General features: G+C 46.3%; 1 protein-coding gene across 2 annotated transcripts in view; it reads right to left on the bottom strand.

The window, feature by feature from the left end:
- The window catches only part of BCLAF3 (BCLAF1 and THRAP3 family member 3), a 798,586-nt gene that overhangs the window by 501,210 nt on the left and 272,096 nt on the right, over positions 1-25,280 (bottom strand). The window lies entirely within an intron of this gene.

Below are 25,280 nucleotides of genomic sequence, written 5' to 3'. Positions count from 1 at the left end.
TACTCTTGGACTGAACATACCTTACAGTTAGTACAATAAACTACAGCTGTGAAGGCATATTAACCATAACTGCTGATGTTCAAGCTAAGATCACTACTGCAATACAATTTGTAATCCAGAAAAAAAGAAACAGCACCAAAATGTCTAGCAAGTCCCCAATTAAAATGATGGTAATTCACAAAACATGCAAAACAGGTTTCCCTCTGCAAAAGAGCTTCTTCAGTGCTGACAATCAACATGTGCCCAAATATTTATACAAAAAGGGTGAGAAATTTATATACAAGAACACGAAAAAAAAGTACAGTTTTGTACCTACCATAAATGTAGATGTCCGAACAGGAATGCATCTGCAGTCCTTACAAATGGGTTGTCCTGTCGTCAGGCAGCCCTTCGGTCGGCCGGATTCCAAAGTCTGGGTCTGGCCTCGGCTGGTGTCGCACTTCACCCGACGTCATAGCTGCAGTTCTTCGGGTATAAAGGCATCAGCCGACGCCATTTTCCTCAGTGTTTCTTGCCCCAGATGCCAGTTGCCCCCTTGGATAGCTAAATTTTGGATAAATGCCAATGTTTCCAAATAGTAGAAGGCAAACACAAAAAATAAGCATGTATGTACATATATACAAACAAATACACCATAAGAAATCCCCCCCCCCAGCTAGCTATTAGATGGGCAAATACCCTAGGAATACCACAGAGGGGAAGGAGGGTGGGTAATCCTGACTGCAGATGCATTCCTGTTCGGACATCTACATTTATGGTAGGTACAAAACTGTACTATGTCCTTCAAGGATGCATCTGCAGTCCTTACAAATGGGTAGAATACCATAGCCAAACTAGGGGAGGAGGAAAAAGAAATTATGGTGTAGTTAGGATCCCTTGCAAAACAGCAGTGGCAAACCCTGCTCGGGATCTAGAGTATAAAGGTAAGTTACAATGCTTGGCAAATGTATGCACGGAGGTCCAAGTAGCAGCCTCTATAATGTCCTTGGTAGCCACTCCTCGTAAGAAAGCTGTGGTAGTGGCTGTAGCCCTTGTAGAATGAGGCCTTATGTTCTGTGGAGTTTGCTTTCCATGGTAGGAGAAACAGAATCTGATGCAATTTCCTATCCACTTGGAGATTGTCTGTTTTGAAATTGCTTTTCCTTCCCTTCCTGTTGCATATGCTACCAGAAGCTGGTCAGTTTTTCTATTGCCCTTGGTTCTGTCCAGGTAGTAGCGCAACTGTCTATGTACATCCAAAGTATGCAGCAGTCTTTCCCCCCTGTTCTGTGGATTGGGGAAGAAGGTAGGTAGGTGGATAGCCTGGTTTAAAGACACTCTGGATACCACCTTAGGCATAAATGTAGGATTTGTTCTCATGGACACTCTGTCTTGATGGAAGATTAGGAAGGGTTGCACTGCCATTAAAGCCTGTAGCTCAGAAACCCTTCTTGCTGAGGTAATTGCCAGCAGAAAAGCAGTTTTCCAGGATAGGTGTTGAAGATCTGCTGTTGCTGCTGGTTCGAAAGGGGAGTGTCAATTTTCTAGCACAAAGTTCAAGTCCCATGCTGGTAATGGTGGTTTCCTAGGAGGTTTTACATTTTAATTCCTCTCAGAAACTGCCTGAGTAGAGGATCTTGAGAAGACAGGAGGATCGAAGCTGAATTCTGCAGAAATAGCTGATGCATGTATCTTGATGGAGGAATAGGACAGGCCTGTATGGAAAAGCTCTGCCAAATACTCCAGGATGTTGGCAATGTCTACCTTTGACACATCTTTTCCCCTTTCAGTACTCCAAATGAGAAACCTTTTCCATTTTCCTGCATAGTTCCTTCTTGTTGAGGGTCTGCGGGCCTCAAGGATAATGTCTTTAACCCTTTGGGATAAATCTGGGTTAGTTGCTCTTATGTAATGTTCCAGGCAGTCAGCTGCAGAGTTTTCAGGTTTGGATGCAGGGTGTTGTAGCCGCTCTGAGTTAACAGCAAAGGAATCAGGGGTAGTGTCCACATTTCCCCCCCAGACATGCTCCTCAGTAATGGGTACCAATGTTGTCTTGGCCAGTCTGGAGCTATCAGAATGATCCTTGGACGTTCCTCTGATTTTCAATAGCACCTTGTGCATCAAAGGAAGAGGTGGGAATGCATATGCTGTCAGGCCTTTCCAACTGAAGGATAGAGAATCCACCTTCCAAGCAAGTGGGTGGTACATCCTTGTGCAGAATTTCTTGAGCTAGTGATTGAGTGGGGATGCGAATAGGTCTATTTGTGGCAGTCCCCATTTCCTTGTGATGACCTTGAAGATGTCCGGGTGTAGCATCCATTCATGAGCATCCGAGGTAGTTCTGCTTAATATGTCTGCTAGGATGTTTTCTTTTCCTGGTACAAAAATTGCTTGTAACTGAATGTTGTAGCTCAGAGCCATATTCCATAGGTCCAGTGCCATCCGGCATAGAGGGTATGAATGAGTGCCTCCCTGTTTGTTGATGTACCACATGACTGTGGTGTTGTCTGTCCTTATCAACTGCCCTTCTTGGAGGAATGGTCTGAAATTCTGGATTGCTAGTTTTACTGCCAGCATTTCCTTTTGATTTATGTGCAGGTGCAGCTGATCTGGAGTCCATAAGCCTTGTATGCACTTGTCCAGCATGTGGGCCCCCCAACCGAGGTCTGAGGCGTCTGTTGTGATGGTTTGGCTTGGTTGAATGCTGTGGAAGGGCAAACCTGGGTTTGACTGGCATGCCTGAGCTTACCATAGGAACTCTTGTTTCAGGCATGGGATTAGTGGTATTTCGGTTTCTAGGCTGTGCCTGTGTTGAGACCATAAATTCTTCAGGTACCACTGTAGCTTTCTCATATGCAGTCTGGTATGAGGGACCAGGATTATGCAGGATGCCATGAGGCCCAAGGCCTGCAGTACTTTCCTTGCTGTTAGTTTGTTCTGCTTTGTTAATGCCAAGAAGTAGAGAGGAAGTTGTTCTTGTTTTTCTGCAGTTAGGAATGCCATCTGTTTTACTGTGTCCAATACTGCACCTAAGAAGGTTATTCTTTGGGATGGTATCAGTCTTGATTTGTTTATATTGACTGTATATCCCAGGGCTTGCAGTAAGCAAATGACTCTTTGTAAGTCTTCTGTTAGCTTGTTTTTGTTGTCTGCTTGTATCAGGCAGTCGTCCAGGTATGGATATATTTGGATTCCCTGAAGCCTGCAGTGAGCGATTACTGATGCCAGGCATTTCGTGAACACTCTGGGCAGTAGATAAGCCAAAGGGCAATGCTGAGAATTGATAATGCTCTGATCCTGCAAGAAATCTGAGGTATCTTCTGCAAATTGGTCGTATGGGGACGTGCAGGTATGCCTCCTTGAGATCTAGAGTCACCAGCCAATACTCCTTGCCCAGCATGGGAAGAAGTTGCTGTAGGTTCAGCATTTTGAATTTTGGAACAATGATGAATGTGTTTAAAGCGGACAGGTCGAGAATAGGCCTCCAATTTTTCTCTTCTTGGTACCAGGAATAGTCTGGAGTAAAATCCCTTTCCTTGTTCCATAGATGGTACCCTTTCCACAGCTCTCATCTTTGCTAATTGAGCTATTTGTTTTAGAGCTTCTGTCTTTTGATTTGGTGGTAGGTTTGGCATTCCTCTTTTCCTGGTAAAGTATGGAAATGAAACCTGTAGCCTTGGTCTATAGTTTGCAAAATCCACTTGTCTCTTGTGATGTAGTGCCAGTTTTTTGAAAATAAGGCTAACTTTCCGCCTAAGGGTGCTGCTATTTGTTCCCTGGTAGGCGGTGCCAGAGCCAAGTCACTGTGATTGTCCTGTTGCAGTGGTAGTAGTTGTGTCTGTGCCTCGCTGGTTGTTACCTTGCCACTGGCGTCCCCTGTAGGCACCTCCTCTGGATTGATTTCTGCCTCTTGAACACCTATTCCTGCCTCTCTGAGATTTAGAGGAGTCTGGAAAGGACCAATTTTTGGAAGGCCAGTTCCTGCTAAACCTTGGAGGCTGAACCTGTAAGAAATCTTTCACTGTTTGTACAGATTTTGCCTTCTCTTCCATTTTCTTCAGTACCTGTTGAGCAGGAGAACCAAATAAACTGACCTTATCCATAGGAGCATCTAATAGTTTTGCTTTAACATGATCCGGCAAGACCTGTTCTTTCAACCATGCATGTCTTCTTATAACTGTGCCAGTCATGGCTGATCTAAAGGAAGCCTCCAGTGCATCATAGCCACATTTTAAAGAATGGTTACTAATCTGCTGAATGTTATGCACCATTTCTAGAACATATTTCTTATCTAAAGAATCATCAGAGGACAGTTTCTTAGTTAACTGATCAAGCATAAACTCCTGGTATTGGATCATATGAAACTGACAGTTCAATGCCCTAGCTGAGAGAGTAGCAGAGGTGTATACTTTTTTACCCCATCTCTCTAAGGACCTGGATTCCCTTTCAGAAGGGAGAGGGTTTTTAACTGAGGTCAAAGCTACTGCCTTAGGCCCCTGGGAGATAGTCTCGGGATCTGCAAAAGGAGCCTTGTATAAATGGTGATGTGTGTCCGGGACCCTGTAAAACCTATCGGGCTTAGCAGGGGCTGGAGGCAAAGTATCAGGAGCAGTGCAAGCATCATTAAATGCATCATCTACAACAGGAAGAACTGGAGGTATAGCTAAAGGCCTATGTTGTGGTAAATGCAAAAAGGTCCTAAGCCTTTTCCTTGAATCTGAGAAATCTTGTCCCTGCCATTGGAATTGCTCTCTCATGGCATGTAAGGTTTCCCCAAAGGAAAATTCTTCTGGTGGAGAGGCAGAAGGAATCGATTCCTCAGCATCGGAGTCTTCATAAGTAGAAAAAGGAGCCTCTGGATGGTCTGTATTGTCTGTATCATCAGAAGAATCATCTGAGGACACTGGCTCAGGGGGCTCTGCTCTAGGTCTCTTTTCTGGAGGAGGTTGAGAGGCCCTGTCTGGATGAGATTGGGATCCCCTTATTAAAGAGATGAGATCCTCTGCCAGAGTGAGCATTTGGGAACTGGAACTGGGCCTGTGAGAGCAGGCACAGACTTAGAAGTTTTGGCTGCTTTAGCCCTGGCAAAGGCCTTTATGGACATGGCTGCAGGAGGCCTAGCAGCACCACGTGCAGGGGTTGAAACATCCAAAGGGATGGTGTCCGATAATTCTTGTGAAACCACAGTAGCAGGTTGAATTTCAGAGGCCGATTCAACCAGGTTAGAAGGGGCCTCGGTAGTAGTCATGGTTTCGGCTGAAGATAGAACCGTTTGCTCGGTTTCGGCCAAAACCGAGACACTTGCGGTTTGCTTAACCACGGTTTCGGTCGAAACCGCGGACCGCGAGTGTCAGTCCTTTTCTTTGAGTTTCTTAACAACTTGTGAAGTCGGAGGATCCGACGGCATTATGTACGCAAAATCTGAGCCGAAAAACTGTTCAGCAAACTCCGACCGACGTCTAAGCGTCCGTCGGTTGAAAGAATCACAGGCTAAACAAGCTGCTACGTCGTGGTCTGGGCCTAAACAAGGTAAGCAGTAAGAGTGGAAATCTTTATGAGGTATTTGTTTCCCACAAGTTAAACAGTTATTCACTTTTTCTGACATCGGATGAGGCAAGAAAAAGTCCCCAACGGGGTACTTAGCTTTTTAGAAGTCTTCGAAGTAGTATTCGGTAGTAGTAATCTCTGGATCTGACCGACCGGCACTTGCGAACAGCTTCTGCTTGGCCACGCGGCAAGAAAGACTGGGGAAAATGGCATCGGCTGATGCCTTTATACCCGAAGAACTGCAGCTATGACGTCGGGTGAAGTACGACACCAGCCGAGGCCAGACCCAGACTTTGGAATCCGGCCGACCGAAGGGCTGCCTGACGACAGGACAACCCATTTGTAAGGACTGCAGATGCATCCTTGAAAGACATCAACGAATCATACATTGTTATATGTGAAGCAAGTATATTAACAGAATCAAAATACCTAAAACAATACTAACATCAAGTGGCATAAAATGGAATTCCTGTATCCATACAGGAATTAGCTGCAGGCAGATATTCACATTCAGATTTCAAGAAATTTCTGAACATTCTGTGCGCAAGCCTAAACTGAGAGAAGCCTAACAAGTTTTCAGTTATTTTTGGTAAGAATGCTACCTATAAAAGTGCCCCAGTTTAGAAGCACAGTGAAGCTATCAGTAAAAGGTCAGTAAAAATATATATAGTTAATGCCAGTGCGGTAGGGGATTCACTGCTACTTAGAGGACATTTCTTTCACTAGCCAACATTTATTATCTAACCATTAGTATCACAGCAAATTAAGTTGAAAGACCAATAATAGATTCAATTACATTTTCCCCATAAGGAGAAAGTACAGTTGTGTACACTTACCATAAATGTATATGTTCGAGTATATTCACTGCTGCAGTCATTACATTTGGGTAATCTGCTTGCAGGTTGCCCTCAGTCGGCCTGATTAACAAAGTCTTGGGTCCTGCGTCAGTTGCTGTCCCTTCTTCCATGATGTCAGGTCGTCAGGGGTATAAAACATGCAGCAGACACCATTACATCAGTTTTTCTTGCCGCAGGTGTCAGGTGCCCCCTAATGGGGAGCAAATAAACAAAAACACAAAAGTATACCTCCAACAAAAAGCAAATACACCAAAAAGACTTTTAGGCATAGTAAAGGAAAGTAGATGTATAGCCAGAAGAAGTTAGGGGGCTGGAGGGAGGGTAACCAGGACTGCAACAGTGAATATACTCTAACATCTACATTTTTGGTAAGTGTACACAACTGTACTATGTTCTTCGCGTTTCACTGTTGCAGTCATTACATTTGGGTAGATTCCCAAAGCTATGGTTAGGAAGAGGAGTTTAAATAGCATTAGGTCCAGCTATAAGGCCGTGCAAAACAGAGGCAAAGCCAGCTCTGGATTTAGAAAAAATTGGCAAATGCTAATGCTTGGTGAAAGTATGTACAGAACTCCAGGTAGTAGCTTCTAGGATGTCCCTGGTAGGAACACTGCTGAGAAAGGAAGTAGATGCAGCCCTGGTGGAGTGAGATCTGATCCCCTGGGGGATAAGTTTTCCATGGTGCTTATAGCGGAAAAGAATGTAATGGCTTATCCATTTAGAAATGGCTTGTTTTGAAATAGCTTTCCCCTCTGCCCCTGCAGCAAATGCTACCAGCAGTTGTTCAGATTTTCTTCGAGGTTTAGTCCTGTCCAAGTAGAATCGGAGTGGTCTGTGCACATCCAAGGAATGTAGAATCCATTCCCCTTTGTTCTGTGGATTGGGAAAAAAGTTTGGCAAGTGAATGGACTGATTAAGAGCCACACTGGATACCACCTTTGGCATGAAGGATAGATTGGTCCCGAGTGACACCCTGTTGGCATGAAAAATGATGAAAGACTCCACTGCCATAAGGGCCTGTAATTCAGATATCCTTCTAGATGAAGCGATTGCTAAAAGGAAAGCTGTTTTCCAAGAAAGAAATTTTAAGTCTGCAGTAGCAGCTGGCTCGAAAGGAGGTAAAATGAGTTTCTCCAATACAAAGTTAAGGTCCCAGGGCAGGGGTTGAAGCTCTCCTGGGTGGTCTCAAATTTTTTGCCCCTCTGAGGTACTACTTGAGCACAGGATGAGAGAAGAGGGGAGGTTTTGTGTTATAATGAGCTGAAACGGCTGAGGCGTGGACTTTAATGGAGGAAAAAGACAGGCCCTTGTGAAGCATCTCAGTTAAGTATCGCAAAATCTGAGGTAAATTGGGCGCTGCTGTACTCATCCCTTGAGATTGGTTCCAGGCACATAATCTTTTCCATTTTTCAGCATACGATTTTCTAGAACTAGGCCTCCGTGACTCTAAGATGACATCCATCACAGGTCTGATAAGGGTGAGTTTAAGTAATTAGCCAGGCTGCAAGGTTCAATGTTGGAAGCTGAGGGTGCAGAATCTGGTTCTCCTGCTGAGACAGCAGGGAAGGGGTTTGAGGCAGGTGCCATGGAGATAACTGCGAGACACTGCACAGGAGGGGGTACCAGTGTTGGTGAAGCCAGTCTGGAGCAATCAAAATCATCCTTGATTTGTCCTGTTTGACTTTTAGTAAAGCTTTGGAGAGCAGAGGCAGCAGGGGGAAGGCGTAGATGGATAAGTTTTTCCAGCTGAAGGACAGAGCATCCACTTTCCAGGTTTGTTTGTGGGGAGTCCTTGTGCAAAACTTGCCCAATTGGTAATTCTGGGGGGAGGCAAATAGATCTATGTCTGGGCTCCCCCATTCACTTGTCAACATGTTGAAAATCACTGGCTCCAGTTTCCACTCGTGTGGGTCCATGATGTTTCTGCTTAGTTCGTCTGCCACTGTATTTAATTTTCCTGGCACAAATTGAGCTTGTAGGTGCACTTGGTAGCTCATGGCTGTGTTCCACAATGCCATGGCTAGTCTGCAGAGGGGGTAGGAATGTGTACCCCCCTGCTTGTTTATCTACCACATAACAGTGGTGTTGTCCGTCTATCATTAATTGTCCTGGAAGAACGTAGTCCTTGAAGGCTGTCAGACCACTCTGTACAGCTAACATTTCTTTTTGATTGATGTGTACGTGCATTTGACTTGGGCTCCATTTGCCCTGAATGCACTTCCCTGCCAGGTGAGTCCCCCATGCATAGTCTGATGCATCTGTTAGGGTTTGTGTGAATGGTAGTCCCTTGTTTTGGTGGCAGGCCTCTGCCCACCAGAGGAACTCTAGGAGTAGGCAAGGTATGCTAGGAATCCTTGTTTCTAGGCTGCGAGAATGATGACTCCATAGGCTTTTTAGATATCACTGTAGTTTCCTCATATGCAATCTTGCATATGGAATTAAAAGAATGCAGGGGGCCATGAACCCCAAGGCTTGCAGTATTTGTCTTGCAGACAGCAGTGTTTTTGTGGCCACTTGTTTGAAATAGGTTATCAAATGAATTTGCTTTTCTGGCATGAGGTAAACCATCTAGGAAGTTGTATTCAAGCTTGCTCCCAGGAATGTAATTTGTTGACAGGGTACCAGTTGTGATTTCTTTTCATTTACGGTGTACCCCAGACAAGTTAGAACCATTTTTACAAATGCCAGATGATTCAAAAGTATGCCCTGGCTTTCTGCCTGAATTAAACAATCGTCCAGGTATGGGTATATTTGAATACTTCTTTGCCTGCAAAATGCAATAACTGGAGCCAGGAACTTTGTGAATACCCTGGGCACAGTAGACAAGCCAAAGGGCAGTGCATAGAACCGATAATGTGTGTAGCCTGCTTTAAAGCATAGGTATTTTCTGTAAGATTCTCTGATTGGGATGTGCAGGTATGCTTCTTTTAAATCTAGTGTTGCCAACCAGGCGTCTTTGCCTAGCATAGGAAGTAATTGGTGAAAAGTCAGCATCCTGAATTTTGGAATCTCCAGAAAGTTATTTAGGAGTAGACAGGTCCAGGATTGGACACCATGATTTGCCTTTTTTGGGTACCAGGAAAAGTCTGGAGTAGAAACCTTGTCCCCTTTTCCTCTTCTGGTACCAGCTGAATAGCCCCCATGCTTGAGAGAGAAAGTACTTGTTTTTCAGCCTCTGCCCACTGAGTTGGGGGCAGGTCTGGCCACCCATTTGGTGTTGGCAACATGTAGAAATGAAATCTGTATCCCTGGGACACTACATTTAAAACCCATTTGTCCTGGATTATGAATTCCCAGTTCTTTGCATGAAGAGCAATCTTTCCCCCAAAGGGGCGGTCAGAAGAGAAGTGCTTGGAAATTTTAAAAGGAAGTCATTGAGACTGTTTACCATACATAGGGGGGGGGGGTGTCTTGTTATTCCCAGATTGGAAGTGGAAGCCCCCCACTGCTTAGTTCTGAGAGAGTCCCCTGGGAATGAAACCTGGGGTTTTTGCGGTGTCTGGGTTTGGCTTGAGAAGACCTGGAAGGGACTGGAAAGGACCAATTTTTAGTAGGCCAGTGCCTACTAAATCTAGGAGGCTGCACTTGTAAAAAATCTTTAACAATTTGAATAGATTTAGCTTTATCTTCCATCTTTTTAAGAACTTCTTCAGCCTTGTTGCCAAACAGGCGGTCCTGATTTAAAGGAGCATCCAACAATTTAGCTTTAACATGATCAGGCAAAGATTGTTCCTTAAGCCAAGCATGACTTCTAAGCACAGAACCAGTAACAGCAGCCCTGCAAGAGGCCTTTAAAGAATCAAAACCATATTGCAAAGTATGTTTTTCAAAAATTAAGTCCTTTCCACACAGTCAGGAGTCAACATCATTTTCTGTTTAAGCAGTCCAATGACATGTTGCTGACATTTTAACATATGAAATTGGCAGTTTAAAGCTCTGATTGCCAAGGTTGCTGAAGTATAAACCTGTTTACCCCATCTATCCAGCGCCCTGGAGTCTTTATCAGAAGGGGTACGATTTTTAGCAGTAGAAGCCCCTGAGAAATAGTCTTTGGATCTGCAACAGGATTTTTGAAAAGGAACTTGTGGGACTCGGGAACCCTGTAGTACCTGTCAGGTTTACTAGAAGCAGGAGGCAGGGGACCAGGGGCCAAACTGGATTCTGAAAAAACATCATCAACAACGTCTAGTACAGGAGGTATAGCCAAAGGTGTATGCTGAGGTAGAAGGAAATCCCCAAGCCTCTTTTTTGAATCAGAAAATTCCTGACTTTGCCAGTGAAAATGCTCCCTTAAAGTATGTAAGGTTTCCCCAAAAGAAAAATCCTCAGGAGGGGAAGCAGAGGGAATAGAATCCTCTGCATCAGAATCCTCATAAGTAGGTAAGGACAATTCCAGGTCATCAGAAGAGTCAGAAGAAACAGAATCCTGATCAGAAGACTCAATCAAGATCAGCCCTAGGCCTCTTGGGGGGGGGGGGGGGGGGGAGTTTGACTACCTCTGATTAGAGTTATTAGATCTTCAGCCATTTTTTTCATTTGTTTTTTAGGCATAGGGGCCCGAGCATGTGGCCTGGGTGTCGGTTTTTTAGACAAGGATCGAGATTTAGGCCTTCGTAATGAAGGACGCTTCAATTTAATATGCAAGTCAGTAGGCCTGAATACACCCTCAGAAGCCGGTGCCTGCACAGCGGCTCCGGACCCATCCAAGGTAGAGACATCCGCGGGTTCCATAGTTGAAGTATCTCGCGGCATACCGGACTCCGAATGGGTCTCAGTAGAGGCCTGCGAATCAGAAGTAGCGGGTATCAGGGGCTGCAAAAGCACCTCACTGAGTACCGGCGAACTGGCGATTGGCTCAGGAGAAGCATCGTCTGCAGTTTTGGACCTCAGCGGCCTGTCTCTGTCTTTATCTTTGCATTTTTTCGGAATCCCGGTAGTTGGATGGCTAACCGATGACATTTCTGGATAATTAAACAGAGAACCAAATATTTAGAGGCAAAAATATACCGACGACGGATAGTGCACTGATTAAATAAAGCACAAAACCGACAGCAAGATACGTCGTGGTCAGGGCCTAGGCAAGGAATACAGTACGAATGAAAATCTTTATGAGGTATTTGCTTTTCACAAGTAATGCAATTATTAACTTTTACTGACATTGGTAAGGAGCAAGAAAAGGTTTCCCCAACGGGGTACTTAGCTTTAAGTTGAAGACTTCAATTCTGAAACTCGAAAACGAAAATTTCAGGAGTCGGCCAACTGGCACTTGTGAACTGCTTCTGCTTTGGGCACCACACGGCAAGAAAGACTGATGCAATAGCATCAGCTGCATGTTTTATACCCCTGACAACCTAACGTCATGGAAGAAGGGACAGCAACCGATGCAGGACCCAAGACTTTGCTAATCAGGCCAACTGAGGGTAACCTGCAAGCAGATTACCCAAATGTAATGACTGCAACAGTGAAACAAGAACATCTGGAAAAAATGCACTGAAATTAAAACATAACTCTTGGGGTTGTTATTTGAAAGGCTAAGGAATATATTACAGTTGAACTAATGCAAACCAGTCTGGCTTTGCAAAAGGCAGATCATGCCTGCTCAAATTCTTTTGAGTTCTTTAAAAGGGTTACTGAGATTTATTGATAAAGAGCACACAGTTCACACTGCTTGCACAATCCTGCAAATGTCTGATACTATTCTCCATGCAAAGATTACTGCCAAATTCTCTCCAACTTAAAGTACACCCATAGTTCAGTGAGAGTCATCAGTTGGCTGACAGAACCTACACTGAAAAGGGCAAGGGTATTGCTCTAAACAGAAAAATGTCACAAGTGGTGCTTCACAGAACTCTGCACTGGGCTCTCCCCTCTTTGGTATAATTTTCTGTGATGCAAAAAACAATATCAAGGGACTATATCTAGCCACATTGCTGATGATTGCAAATGGGGGTGGGGGTGGTTATCAAGTCCATTTTAGATACTCAAACTCTCCAGCACAGGCTGGATCAAACAGACTGAATATTAACCATGGTCTTCCTTTAGCAAATCTAGCATCGTTGATGCATATTGCACAGACAACATTCCAATTAGATTTGGCACAGACAGGAAAGTACAGTTGTATAAACTTGCCATAAATGTAGATGTTCGAGTGTATTCACTGGTACAATCCTGACTTGTGGGATTTTCTGCTGCGGTAGCCCTTGGCTGGCCCGACTACCAGAGGAAAAATCCACCCTCCTCCTAAGGCTGGAGGATGCCTACCCCTGACTTTAGTATGCTTGGGTATAAAGGGAGCCAGCAGACACTAAGACACCTGTTTTTTTCTTACCCCTTAGAAGGTAAGAGCCTCCAGGATAAACCACAAGCAAGGATCAAAAATACAAAAAGGGGCCAGCAGAGTAAACACCCAGGGGGTTCTCTAGTTAGTGAAGAAAACAGAAGCAGACTACTACTGTAGGCAAAAGGGAGAAGGACGGAGGGAATGAAAACTGCAACAGTGAATACACTCAAACATCTGCATTTACGGAAAGTGCACACAGCTGTACTATGTTCTTCATGTTTCACTGTTGCAGTCCTGGCTTGTCAGTCCTGGCTTGTCAGATGATTCTCAAAGCCGATAAGGGTGGAAGGTAAATTATGGACAAGACAGAATGCCCTGGAAGATAGCAGTGGCAAATCTTGCTCTAGACTTGAAGACTGAGAAGTGGTAGTCTTTGGTAAAGGTATGTACAGATGACCAGGTAGCAGCTTCCAAAATGTCTTTGGCAGGCAGTCCTTTCAGGAAGACAGCAGAGGTAGAAGTGGCCCTAGCAGAGTGAGTCCTTACAGTTTCAGGAGGCTTTTTACCATGGTGGCTGTAACAAAAAATACAGTGAGACAGCCACTTGGAGATGGTCCGTATGGAGACTGGTTTTCCCTCAGAACCAATGGCAAAAGACGCAAAGAGTTGGTCTGATTTTCTGAAAGATTTAGCTCTGTCAAGATAGTAGTGAAGCTGTCTGTGCACATCCAAGGAGTGATGGATTCTTTTCCCTCCCAGTTCTGAGGCATAAGGATGGATTAGTCCTGAGATATGCTCCGTCTGGGTGGAATATGAGAAATGGTTCCACTGCCATGACAGCTTGCTGCTCAGACACTCTCCTAGCTGAGGTGATAGCAAGCAAAAGGGCAGTCTTCCAGGTTGAGAATATTAAATCAGCAAAAGCTGCTGGTTTGGGGGGGGGGGGGTGGCGTCAATTCTCAAGAACAAAACCTATGTCCCGTGGAGGTGTGGGTTGTCTCCTGGGAGGCCTGATGAGAACCACTCTCTCCTACGGAACTGTTTCATCAAGGTGTGGGAAAAGACAGCAGGAAGAGTAGTAGGGATGTGGGCTGAAATGGCAGAGGCGTGAATTATGATGGAAAAGATGGATATGCCTCTGTCAAGCAGGGTAGCCAGGTAATCTAAAATGGCAGAGAAACTGGATGACTTAGGCTTGAGGCCTTGTTGCTGACACCAACTGGAGAATCTTTTCCACTTGGTCGAGTATGATTTCCTAGTACTATACCTTCTAGTCTTTTTTCAGAATGTTTTGAACTTGTCTGCTTAGGTTATTGCTCACAGTAGTATTCAAGAATTATACAGGCTGAGAGCTTAAGAGTCTGTGGGTTGGGATGTACAAACCTCCTCTTGTCCTGAGTCAGGAGGTCCAATCTTTGAGTTAAGTGCCGCAGATATCTGTTGGTTAAGCATAGCAGTAGAGGATACCAGTGCTGCCTGTGTCAGTCTGGGGCCATCAGGATGATCCTTGGGCCTTCTTCCCTGATTTTTAGGAGGACCCATGGAAGAAGAGGTAGGGGAGGAAATGCATAAAGGAACAAGTGGCTCCAAAGGAAAGAGAAAACATCTGTCCTCCAGGATATGGGTAGTTTGCTCCTGGAACAGAATCTTTTCAGTTGAGCATTTTCTTTGGTGGGAAAGAGGTCTATTTGTGGGGACCCTCATTTCTGGACTATGCTGAGAAAAGTTTCCCAATGCAGATGTCACTCATGGGGATCCATCAAGCTCCTGCTGAGATGATCTGTTAGAGTGTTTTAAGTCCCTGGGAGGTACTGTGCCATGAGGTGCAACACCAGAGACTGAGCTGTCTCCCAAACCTGTGTTGCTAGTCGACAAAGAGGGAAAGAGTGGATGCCCCCATGTTTATGTACCACACGACTGTGGTGTTGTCTGCTTTATCCATCAGGATGCCCTAGTTTCCACTCATCTTTAAAAGCCACTAGGGCCTTTTGCACTGCCATCGGTTCTTTCCAATTTATGTGCTTGTGTCTAAACTGATTTGCCCATCTGTCCTGAGACAGAAGGTGTTGGAAATGAGCCCCCCCACACTATCTCTGAAGCATCTGTGGTTAAAGTTTGGCTCTGAGGAATGAACCTGATGGGGAGACCCAGGCTCTGGACACACGCCAGTCCACCATGCAAATTCCTCCCAGAGGCAAGATTTCAGCTGAATTTCAGTCCAGGGACTGTAAACGCTGCCAATATAGATTCTTGAAATACCACTGGAGCTTCTCCATGTGTAGCCTGGCCAGAGGGATAAAGAGGATATAAAATGCCATGTAGCCTAATGCTGTGAGAAATTCCCTGGCTGAGACGTACCGTTTCTGCATAATATTTTGGAAATACTGAGTCAGGAAGGAAACATTTTCTGGAGACAGGAAGGCTTTTTGAAGGGAGGAATCCAGATGACCCCCAGGAAAACTATCCTGGTGGACGGATCCATGTTGGATTTGCAAAGATTTATGGGGAACCCCAAGGAGGAAAGGAAGTTCTGACTGAAGTTCAGACACTTGAGGAGCTTTGACTGACTAGTGGCTTGAATGAGGCAGTCATCTAGATAGGGGTAAATTTGGATCTCTCTTGTTTTGCAGAAGGTGATCACAGGTGCTAAACATTTTGTGAAGACCCTGGGAGCAGCAGACAAGCCAAAGGGCAGTGCAGAGAATTGCAAGTGACTAGTACCTGCTCTGAAACAAAAAAATCTTCAATATTACTCTATAGAAATGTACAAGTAAGCATATTTTAGGTCTAAGGTGACCATTTCGGCCTGAAGGGCTACTATGCGGAAAAGTTTCTGAAGAGTCAACATTCTGAATTTTGCTACCAACAGGGACTGACTGACGGTGGACTAGGGTCTAGAAGAGGGCATCGACAGCCTTCCTTTCTGAGAACTAGAAACAGCCTGGAACAGAACCCCTTCACTATGTGATGGTCTGACACTGGTTCCACTGAGCCCTGAGAGTACAGGTTGTTAATCTGAGAAAGGGTCTTTGCTCTTGGATTTTGTGGCATGTCCAGGTAACCGGAGTACCCTCATGGCTCCTTGGAAGCAAGTCTAACTGTCTGAGATAACCTTCAGAACCCACCTGCCTGAAGTAATGAGGGGGACAATTTTCTTTGAAAAGGGATAACTTCCTTCTATCTTTTCTGGAGGGGGTGGGGGGTAGGGTACAGGAAGAGTCACTGTTGCTCTCTGCCAGGGCTCTGTGGCCTAAAATTCCCCTATCTGGAGGTTCATGAGGACCACTCCCTGGGCTTTTGTGACTGATGCTGTCTTTGAGGCCTTTCCCTTCGGGGTTTCCTCTGGCCGCTTTTAGATTGAGAGGGAAAGGTCCAGTGTTTAGTGTGAAAATTACTGCTAAACCTAGGAGGCTGAATCTGGAGGAAATCCTTAACAGTTTGCCTACATTTTGCTTTATCGTACATATTTCTTAGCATAGCCTCAGCCATTGATCCAAACAGAATGTCCTTGTCAAGGGGTGCATCTAAAAGTTTGGATATAACAAGGTCTGGTAGGGTCTGTTCCCTAAGGCAAGCCTGCCTTCTAATGACAGAACCGGATAAAGCAGCTCAGCTACAGGCCTCTACAGCATCATAGCCACATTGTAATGAGTGTCTATCCACCTGGGAATTGGAATGGCAAAGGTCCAATTCCCTGGAAATATTCTTGTCCTCCAAGGAGGATATCATTTGCTTCATTTTATCCAATATACTTTGCTGGTATTTTATCATATATATTACTGGAAAGTTAAGGTCTCATGCCTAGGGTAGCAGAAGTGCAGACTTTTTTTTTTTTTTTTTAACCAAACCTATCAAGGACCCTGCTTTTTTGTCAGCAGGTAAAAGGTTCTTTGAAGAGCTGGCTCTTGCTCCCTTGGAACCAGCACTGACAACCTCCGGGTCAGCAAAAGGGTTTTTGAAGAGAGATTTATGAGAGTCCAGCACCCTGTAAAACCTGTCCGATTTTCAAGGGACTGGAGGAAGAGAATCTGGATTCAGGGAATCTGGATTCAGGGATGAACCCATAAAAACATCCTCTACCACCTCCAACACAGGGGGAATAGCCAAAGGTTGGTGTGCCGGGAGATCAAGGAACTCCTTAACCCTCTTTTTAGACCGTGGGCATTCCTATACATCCCACTGGAAATGTTACCTCATGGCATGGAGTGCTTCCCCAAAAGCGATGTCTTCAGGAGGAGAAGCCAAAGGCAGAGACTTCTCAGAATATGAATTTTCAAAAGAATTAAGGAAACATCCCTCCTCAAAGACAGACCCTTCCTGGTTAGAATCCTCACCTGAATAAGGAGGTTCAGAGAAAACCTCAAGGGCAGGATCCCTCTTTCTTTTCCCTGGGAAAGACTCCAAAGGAGGTTGCCTAGCTCTGACTAAGGAGACAAGGTCCTCAGCTAACCTGACCAGGTCTTGCTGAGAAAGGCCTAGGCATAGGCCCCGAGTTAGAATATGTACTCACCCATAACGTTCCATCTGAGTAGTTAGACTTCATTTGTCAGCAACCTGTGGGTTACGGATCAGATATGGATCCGAGCCGGCAGCTTACCAAGCTAAAGATCTGAGCTCCAAGCTCCACCCCCTTACCCATACTACACTGCAACTTCCTTCCAATCCTCAGATTGGGTCTGCCATCTAACAACGTGAAACCAAACAACCTGAGCCAAAAAGAACCTGACCTGAACTCATACCAGGCTCACCAATTTCAAAGCATCGAGCCCAAACAGAAATAACTATCAAGGTCATGGGGGGGGGTTGCCGACAAATGAAGTCTAACTACTCAGACGGAACGTTATGGTGAGTACACAACTTCTTTATCTAAAGTAGTTAACTTCATTTGATCATCAACCTGTGGGAGAGAGTCCCTAACTCAAATCTTGCCCTTCCTCTAGACAGCAAATCTAGCTTATAATGAGTAATGAAGGTGTGAGAGAAGGGCCAGGTAACTGCTGAGCAGATATTGCCCAGGGAAACTCTATACCAGAAAGCAGCCGAAGTAGCCATAGAACGGGTGGAGTGAGCATGAACCCCTTCTGGTGCTGGTAATCCAAGTTCTTTATATGCTTGTAAAATACAAGCGAAATCCACTTGGTGATGGTCACTTTTGAAACTGGTTTTCCCAAAAAGGGTCTAGCAAATGAAACAAAAAGCTGATCAGATTTTTAGAAAGGTTTGTACCTATGCAAATAAAAGCGTAATTGCCTGTGCACATCCAGCAAATGGAGTTTATATTCCCCTTTATTTTGAAAATTAGGATAAAATACAGGCAAGTTAATCGATTGATTAATATTTGGCTCCGAAGCAATTTTAGGAAGAAAAGATGGGTTAATCCTGAGAAATGCCCTATCCTTGTGAAAAACTAGATATGGGGGTTTCATACACAGTGCCTGAAGCTCCGACACTCTTGTGGCTGAAGTAATAGCCACCAGGAAGGCAGTCTTACATGACAAGAATTTCAAATCAACTGATGCTGCGGGTTCAAATGGGGGCGTGACTAGGGCCAGAAGAACTAAAGTCAAATCCCACGGAGGGGACGGGTCCTTAATAGGAGGTCTCCGAAGAAAAGTACCTTTCAAAAAAGTCTTGCAAATTCTGGCAGCAGCTAGGGAGCCTGAATTTTCCCCCACATGAAAATGGGAGATAGCTGCCAGCTGTACTTTCACTGTGGAAGAGCTGGCCCCTTGTTGGAAAATATGAGACAAAAAGTCTAGCACCGCTGGAACCGGAGCGGTAAAGGGATCCAGATTTCTCTGTGAAGCCCAAATGGAAAAACATTCCCACTTACTACTGTAAACTTTCCTGGTAGACGACTTATGTGCTGCTACCAGGATGGCTTTAACTAGGGAAGAGATCGGGAGTCCTCGGAACTAAGGGAACTGGAGTAACCAAGCTGTGAGTTTGAGGCTTCCCAGATTTGGAAGAAGAATTCCTGAGGGATGATGAATAAGATCCGGAATGGGATCCAAGATCCAGGGAGGAGCTAGGAGATGAGACCGCAGGCAAGGGAACCAAACTTGACGAGGCCAGAATAGAGCTATGAGGATAACTCTGCTCCCCAACCGACGGGCTTTCTGTAAGAATTTTGTTATAAGTGGAAGCGGGGGATACACATAAAGATGACCAGGTTGGCCAAGAATGGACAACAGCATCCCTAGGGACTTCCCCCATCAGGGGAATTAGAGCAAAAAACTCACTGCACTTCGTGTTGGACGACGATGCGAAGAGATCGCAGCAAGGCTGACCCCACCTGAGGAAGATCTTTTCCAGTACATAAGGGTTCAGAGACCACTCGTAAGGTTGCTCAATTTGTCTGCCAAGATGATGGACAGACACGGAATGTGTGTTGCTATCAGAAAGCGGTTGGTAGAGATCGCCCATTCCCACACTCTCATGGCCTCTCGACAAAGTGGATATGACCTGGTTCCCCCCTGTTTGTTGATGTACCAGAACACTTGACATATACTGTCTGACTGGATCGCAACAGTTACCAGAGAAAGAGAGGTATGAAGAGCCTGCAATGCTAAGAGGACTGCTCTCATCTCTAGAACGTTTATATGCAGAACGATCTCGCTCTGAGTCGAAGTGCCTTGGACAGTCCTGCCTGAGCAGTGCCCCCCCCACCCTAAACGTGAGGCGTCCGTGGTCACTGCGGCTTGAGACGGAGGCGCAACAAAGGGGCGTCCTTCTCGTAATTCCTGGGACTGAATCCACCACGAGAGAATTTTTGCGCACACTGCTCAGAGGGATTGGAAAGTCTAGAGGTTGATGTAGTAGAGACCACTGAACTTGTTAACGTTCACTGTAACGCTCTCATATGCAGATGTGCTCAAGGAATCAGATGTATAGCTGCTGCCATGGACCTTAGGGCTCTCAAGACCAACTCCGCTGGGGGTGCAGGAGAATGAAGGAGCGCCAATACATGAATTGCCAGGCAGTGATGTCTGTCTGAAGTCAAAAATATCCTGGTCTGAAGAGACTAATCTTGCTCCTTCGAAGTCTAAGATTTGAACAGGTCGGAGGGAGGACTTCTTGATATTTATCGTGACCTCCAGCCTGGTAGACAACTGAAGAAAGGAATCCCTGGCTAGTATCAGTTGATGCCTGGTGGAGGCAGTGAGAAGCCAGTCGTCCAGGTACGGAAAGACGTGAATGCCCTGAAGCCTCAGGTGGGCTGCTACGACTGGCATGACCTTGGTAAACACCCTGGGGGCTGTGGCGAGACCGAAGGGTAGGACCCTGAACTGGTAATGACCGCCTCCTAGCCGAAAGCGGAGGACCCTCTTGGATCACCTGTCCATCAGAATATGGTAGCACACATCCTTGAGGTTTATCGAGCAAATCCAGTCTTCCTCCTGCAAGAAGGGCAGGATAGATTGTATAGTGACCATCCAGAACTTCTCCTTGGCAACGGACAGGTTCATCAAGGAAAGGTAGAGAATCAGCCTCAAGTCCCCCATCTTTTTTGGCACCAAAAAAGAACCTGGAATAGATGTCTGATCCGGACTGGTCTGGGGGCACTCATTGGATTGCTCTTTTTTCTAGCAGCTTTCTCATCTCCAAAGCTGCCGCCTCCCTTTGAGCGGGTGGGACATCTGGGAGGCGCCTTGTGCATAGAGGGTTGTTTATGAAGGGAATAGAATAGCCTCTGGATATTATTCGAAGCACCCAGTGATCTGACATTATGGACTCCCATTGGGCTAGGTGCCTCAAGAAACGCCCCCCTGACTGTCTCCAGAGAGGAGAAATCGGGCAACCCCTCAGGGCTGCTATGTGGGTCAGTCGGAAAAGGGTTCCCGTGACCCGAAGTTCTTTGTTCCCCCTCTCTGCCTCTGGGCCGGCATCCACCTCGTCCCCCTCTGCTTCTGGGGAAGAAGTCGTCCTGAGTGTTCCGGGACTGCTGAGATTTCCAGAACCGCAGTTTCTTTTGTCCTTGCTGGTTCCTGGAGAAGGAGCTTTGAGGGTTAGAGAAGTGGATCCTGACGGCTAACAGCATCTTCCCGTCCTTCTCACTTTGGAAAAGCATATCTCGGTCTTCCCATACAGGATTGAACAGTCAAAAAGGGTGTTAGCAAAGGACACCTTGAAGGATTCTGAAAAATCACAAAGCCAGAGCCAGGCATGACGCCTCATGGCAATACCAGACCCAGCTGCCTTAGCGGCACCCTCAGTAGCATGAGAGAGTAAATGCATGGACGTATTTGACAGACTTGAGAGTAGATATACGAGCCGAAAATGCCCGCTTATCCTCGGCCGAAATTGACTGCAGGGGAGACCCAGCGTACTCTTTCACAAGGTCACACTGCAGTCTAATTATGTGGGCCATGTAATTCAGCGTCCTTATAGCAAAGGTAGCTGAAGCAAAGGTCCGCTTTCCAAAACGATCCATCACCCTGGAATCCTTGTCCAGGGGATGGACCGGGGAACTTTCCCGGGAGAGTTCCTTTTTGGTGGCTGCCGCCACCACCATGGCATCAACTGGGGAACACTTATTCCAAGTGGCTTTGTCCACGGGAGGGCTCAATACCTTTGTCAGGGCGCTTGGGTATTGGCTCTACAGTGTCCGGTTCCTTCCAGGCTATGGTGGTAATAAGCTACACCAGAGGGTTGGCCGGGGGGAGGATACCCAAGAGGTAGATTGGGCTTGTATCAAATGCCTCCAGAAAAACGGACTCGTCCGAGGAAGGTTTTTGGGCAGATCAACCCCCCTCTGGCAAAGAATTTCCATTATGTCTCCTAAGGAGATGTCTTCGGGGGGTGATCTGGGGGAACCTTCCCCTTCCTCCAAGTCAGTATCTTCAGTGAGGGACTCAGGGGAGTCCATGTGCCTCCTTTTGCACAGGCATTTGCAAGGAGCCTCCTCGGGTGGACTCTCTGGGGGGGGGGGGGCTCACAAATCATCTCGAATCCCCTCAAGGGGAACTGTCTGGGGTGTACCAGATACAGGTGGTCTCTGGGAGGACTGGATGATGCAAGACGAACTCAGTTGCTAGGGAGCATGGGCAGACTCCAAGGAAAGAGTGAGGTGTCTCAATCCTCCATTAAGAACCCTCTCCACAACGAAGGCCGAAGGGGAACCGGCTTCCCTGAAGCTGATGCTGTGGGTAGCCGCACCCCTCAGATCCGACGAGGGGATCGGAGCTGAGGCTAGCACAGCCGGACCCAAGGAGACGGTATGCCCCGACCACAACGGGGCCGAAGACACTCATCCTCTCGGATCTGATGCCCAGATCTCTGCTCAGACAGCTCGGATCCGAAAGGGGATCAGACAGGCTCGAGGGCATGGCCGGCGTCGAGGTAGGAGGTACCACTGGCACTGACCCCCTGACTCAGGGGCTCCTTGGATCCACAGACTCAGAAACCTGGGGGTGGATTGGAGAAGGAGCTATTGGGGCAAATGTCGGGGCCGAACTCCCCGGTCCGCTGGGGGGGGGGGGGCAGCAACACTCCCACATGCAATTGAGTTTCCAGGAACCTTATCATCTGGTCCACATCGGCTTCAGAGAAGCTCCTAGTAGACCTTGAGGACGCCACCGACACCGGCCGGGAGGACTGATGCGAGGACGACCTCGAAGTGAACCAAGTCTCCGCCTTCTCCGGCGAGAAAAGTGGAGAATGGAGCCAAGGGGAAGATGTCCTTGCACTTTTCCCTGGAGACAATAACACCTTAGCAGGAGGGGCCGACGGATCCGAGTTAGCTTGCCTCTTGCGACCCCTCTGTCTGTCTCTCTCTTTTTCTCTCTCCTTTTTTTATGTTTGTCTTTCTTGGCCTCTCTCTCCTTGTTTAGAGGTGGGAGTGCGAGTCCCAGACAGTGGATGAGGGTTGGAATGCTAACAGCCACAGCAGTGGCTGAAGAAGATGAAGAGGCCGCAAAAGTAGTAGCTGATTCTGCGGGTAAAAGACCAGCAAGAATCGGCTTGGTCCTGTGTCCCGCAGTGCCCGGGGGTTAAAGGCTGCACAAATTTTGCAACCAGATGTTAAGTGCGGAACCCCCAAGCAAACTATGCACAGAGTGTGGCCATCGGCCAAGGATATCTTATGGCCACACTCCGTGCACGGAGAGAAAGTTTGCTCTTGACTTTCTGACATTCCTACTTAGATAAGCTACGTCAGAGGTAGACACACACTAATGGCAGTAAGGGAGGCCTACACAACGGAAGGTTTAGCAACTTTCTACTCTACAAAAAATCCTAATGTCTACACACCAAAAAAAAAAACCCCGGGAGAATAAGGGGGATTATAGGATTGTTTAGCACAGAAAGGGCACACACACAAACTGAAAACTAGATCAAATCTAACTAACCTACCCTGGAGCTCAGAAATCTGTTGCTGGTGAAGCCGCGGCAAATGAGATCTGAGGATTGGAAGGAGGTTGCAGTGTAGTATGGGTAAGGGGGAGGAGCTTGGAGCTCAGATCTTTAGCTTGGTAAGCTGCCGGCTCGGATCCGTATCAGATCCGTAACCCACAGGTTGATGATCAAATGAAGTTAACTATTTCAGATCCCTTCTTAGAAGTAGCTCTGGCCTTGGGCCTAGGTACATCCACAATCCTGACACCATTCCCTTTGTAAATTATAACCAATGCTGGCTGATGCCTTAAAGGAACGTTGTCTGCGCAAAACCACTCATTGGAAGCGGAGGTCTTTTGAGCGACTCCAGATCTAACCAACGAAATGAAAACAAAGGCCTATGCAGAAGCTGAGGGACCTCAAAAGCATGGTAGATTCCATATTGGTCTGAGAGGCCTGTGCCACCACCTCAGTCACACAAGGGAGCTGTGAAAGCCCCTCGCTTTCCTCAGTGATAATGAGCCCTGGGAGCTTGGCAGATGGTGAATGGTTGTCAGAGGCCCTAAGCTTGGGTCTTTTTTCCTTGTCCTTCCTACACTTAGGGAGCTCAACCTTGGGACGACTGGTGGACAACATCAAATGATGCAAAGATGTCAGACTAAGATGCCTAAGATTTCAGCCCTATGCCTGATGGCCCTAGGTTTGAAAAGTACAGTTTTGTACCTACCATAAATGTAGATGTTCGAGTGTATACATTGCTGCAGTCATTACACTTGGGTTATCCTGCAGTCAGACGGTTCCCCAATCGGCCTGAGTTCCAAAGTCTTGGTCCGGCTTCGGTTGCTGTCGCCTCCTTCCTGACGTCACTGCGACAGGGGTATACAAGATGCAGCAGACGCCATTTTCTTCAGTTTTTCTTGCCCCAGATGTCAGGTGCCTCTAAATAGGTAGGCAATTCCAATTGCTAATAAAACATACATAAGAAAAGCAAAAAACAACTTACAGCTACCAGCAAATACTCCCCATAGGTAGTCGGGGTAGAAGACAGATACGTACCAGCCAGTAAGAGGGGAAAGGAGGGTGGGTAACCTGGACTGCAGCAGTGTATACACTGCAACATCTACATTTATGGTAGGTACAAAACTGTACTATGCTCATCGTGTTACACTGCTGCAGTCATTACACTTGGGTAGAAACCCAAAGCGGAGGTAGGGTGGCTGGTTCTATAAGGCATTAGGGGTGGCTATAAGGCCCTGCAGCACTGCAGTGGTGAAGCCAGCTCTGGATTTAGAGTATAGAGGCAGATGGTAATGCTTAGTGAAGGTATGTACAGAACTCCAAGTTGCTGCTTCCAAAATATCCTTGATAGGTACTCAACTGAGGTAGGCAGTTGAAGTGGCTGTTGCCCTGGTGGAGTGAGATCTAATGCTGCTAGGTACAGGTTTTCCATGGTATGTGTAGCAGAAACATATACAATGTCCTATCCATTTTGAAATAGTTTGTTTTGAAATGGCTTTTCCTTGTGCTCCTGCAGCATATGCTACCAGTAATTGCACAGATTTTCTGAAAGCTTTGGTTTTGTCCAAGTAGAAGCGCTAACTGCCTGTGAATGTCCAAAGAGTGCAGTAGTCTCTCCTCCTTATTCTGTGGTTTAGGATAAAAGGTTGGCAGGTGAATAGTTTGGTTTAGAGCCACACTGGATGCCACCACCTTTGGCATAAACGTAGGGTTAGTTCTTAAAGACACCCTGTCCTGGTGGACAATGAGGAAAGGTTCCACTGCCATTAGTGTCTGTAATTCTGAAACTCTTCGTGCTGATGTTATTGCCAGGAGCAGAGCAGTTTTCCAAGAGATATATTTTAATTCTGCTGTGTCAGCTGGCTCAAAAGGAGGTAAAGTTAGTTTTTCCAAACCAAAGTTGAGGTCCCAAGTTGGAGTAGGTGCTCTACGTGGCGGTCTTATGTTTTTATCCCCTCTGAGGTACTGTTTTAACAGAGGATTAGAGAAAATTGGTGGATCCGTGTTGTAATGAGCAGAGATGGCAGAGGCGTGGATCTTAATGGATGAGAAGGAGAGGCCTTTGTCCACCATCTCAGTTAAGTATTGTAGTATCTGAGGAATGTTTGGGACAAGAGGGTCAAGGCTTTGAGCTTGGTTCCAGGCACAGAATCTCTTCCATTTATCTGACTAGGCTTTCCTGGTACTAGGCCTTCTGGCCTCCAGAATGACATCCATAACAGCTTTGGAGAGAGGCATCGCTTGCTTGACTAAGGAATCTTCCA

This window comes from Protopterus annectens, chromosome 5.part0, assembly GCF_019279795.1.
Source record: "Protopterus annectens isolate FY-2018-M chromosome 5.part0, PAN1.0, whole genome shotgun sequence".
Taxonomy (NCBI): domain Eukaryota; kingdom Metazoa; phylum Chordata; order Ceratodontiformes; family Protopteridae; genus Protopterus; species Protopterus annectens.
The sequence above is the reverse complement of the archived record's forward strand: the minus strand, read 5'-3'. Positions and strand labels throughout refer to the sequence as shown.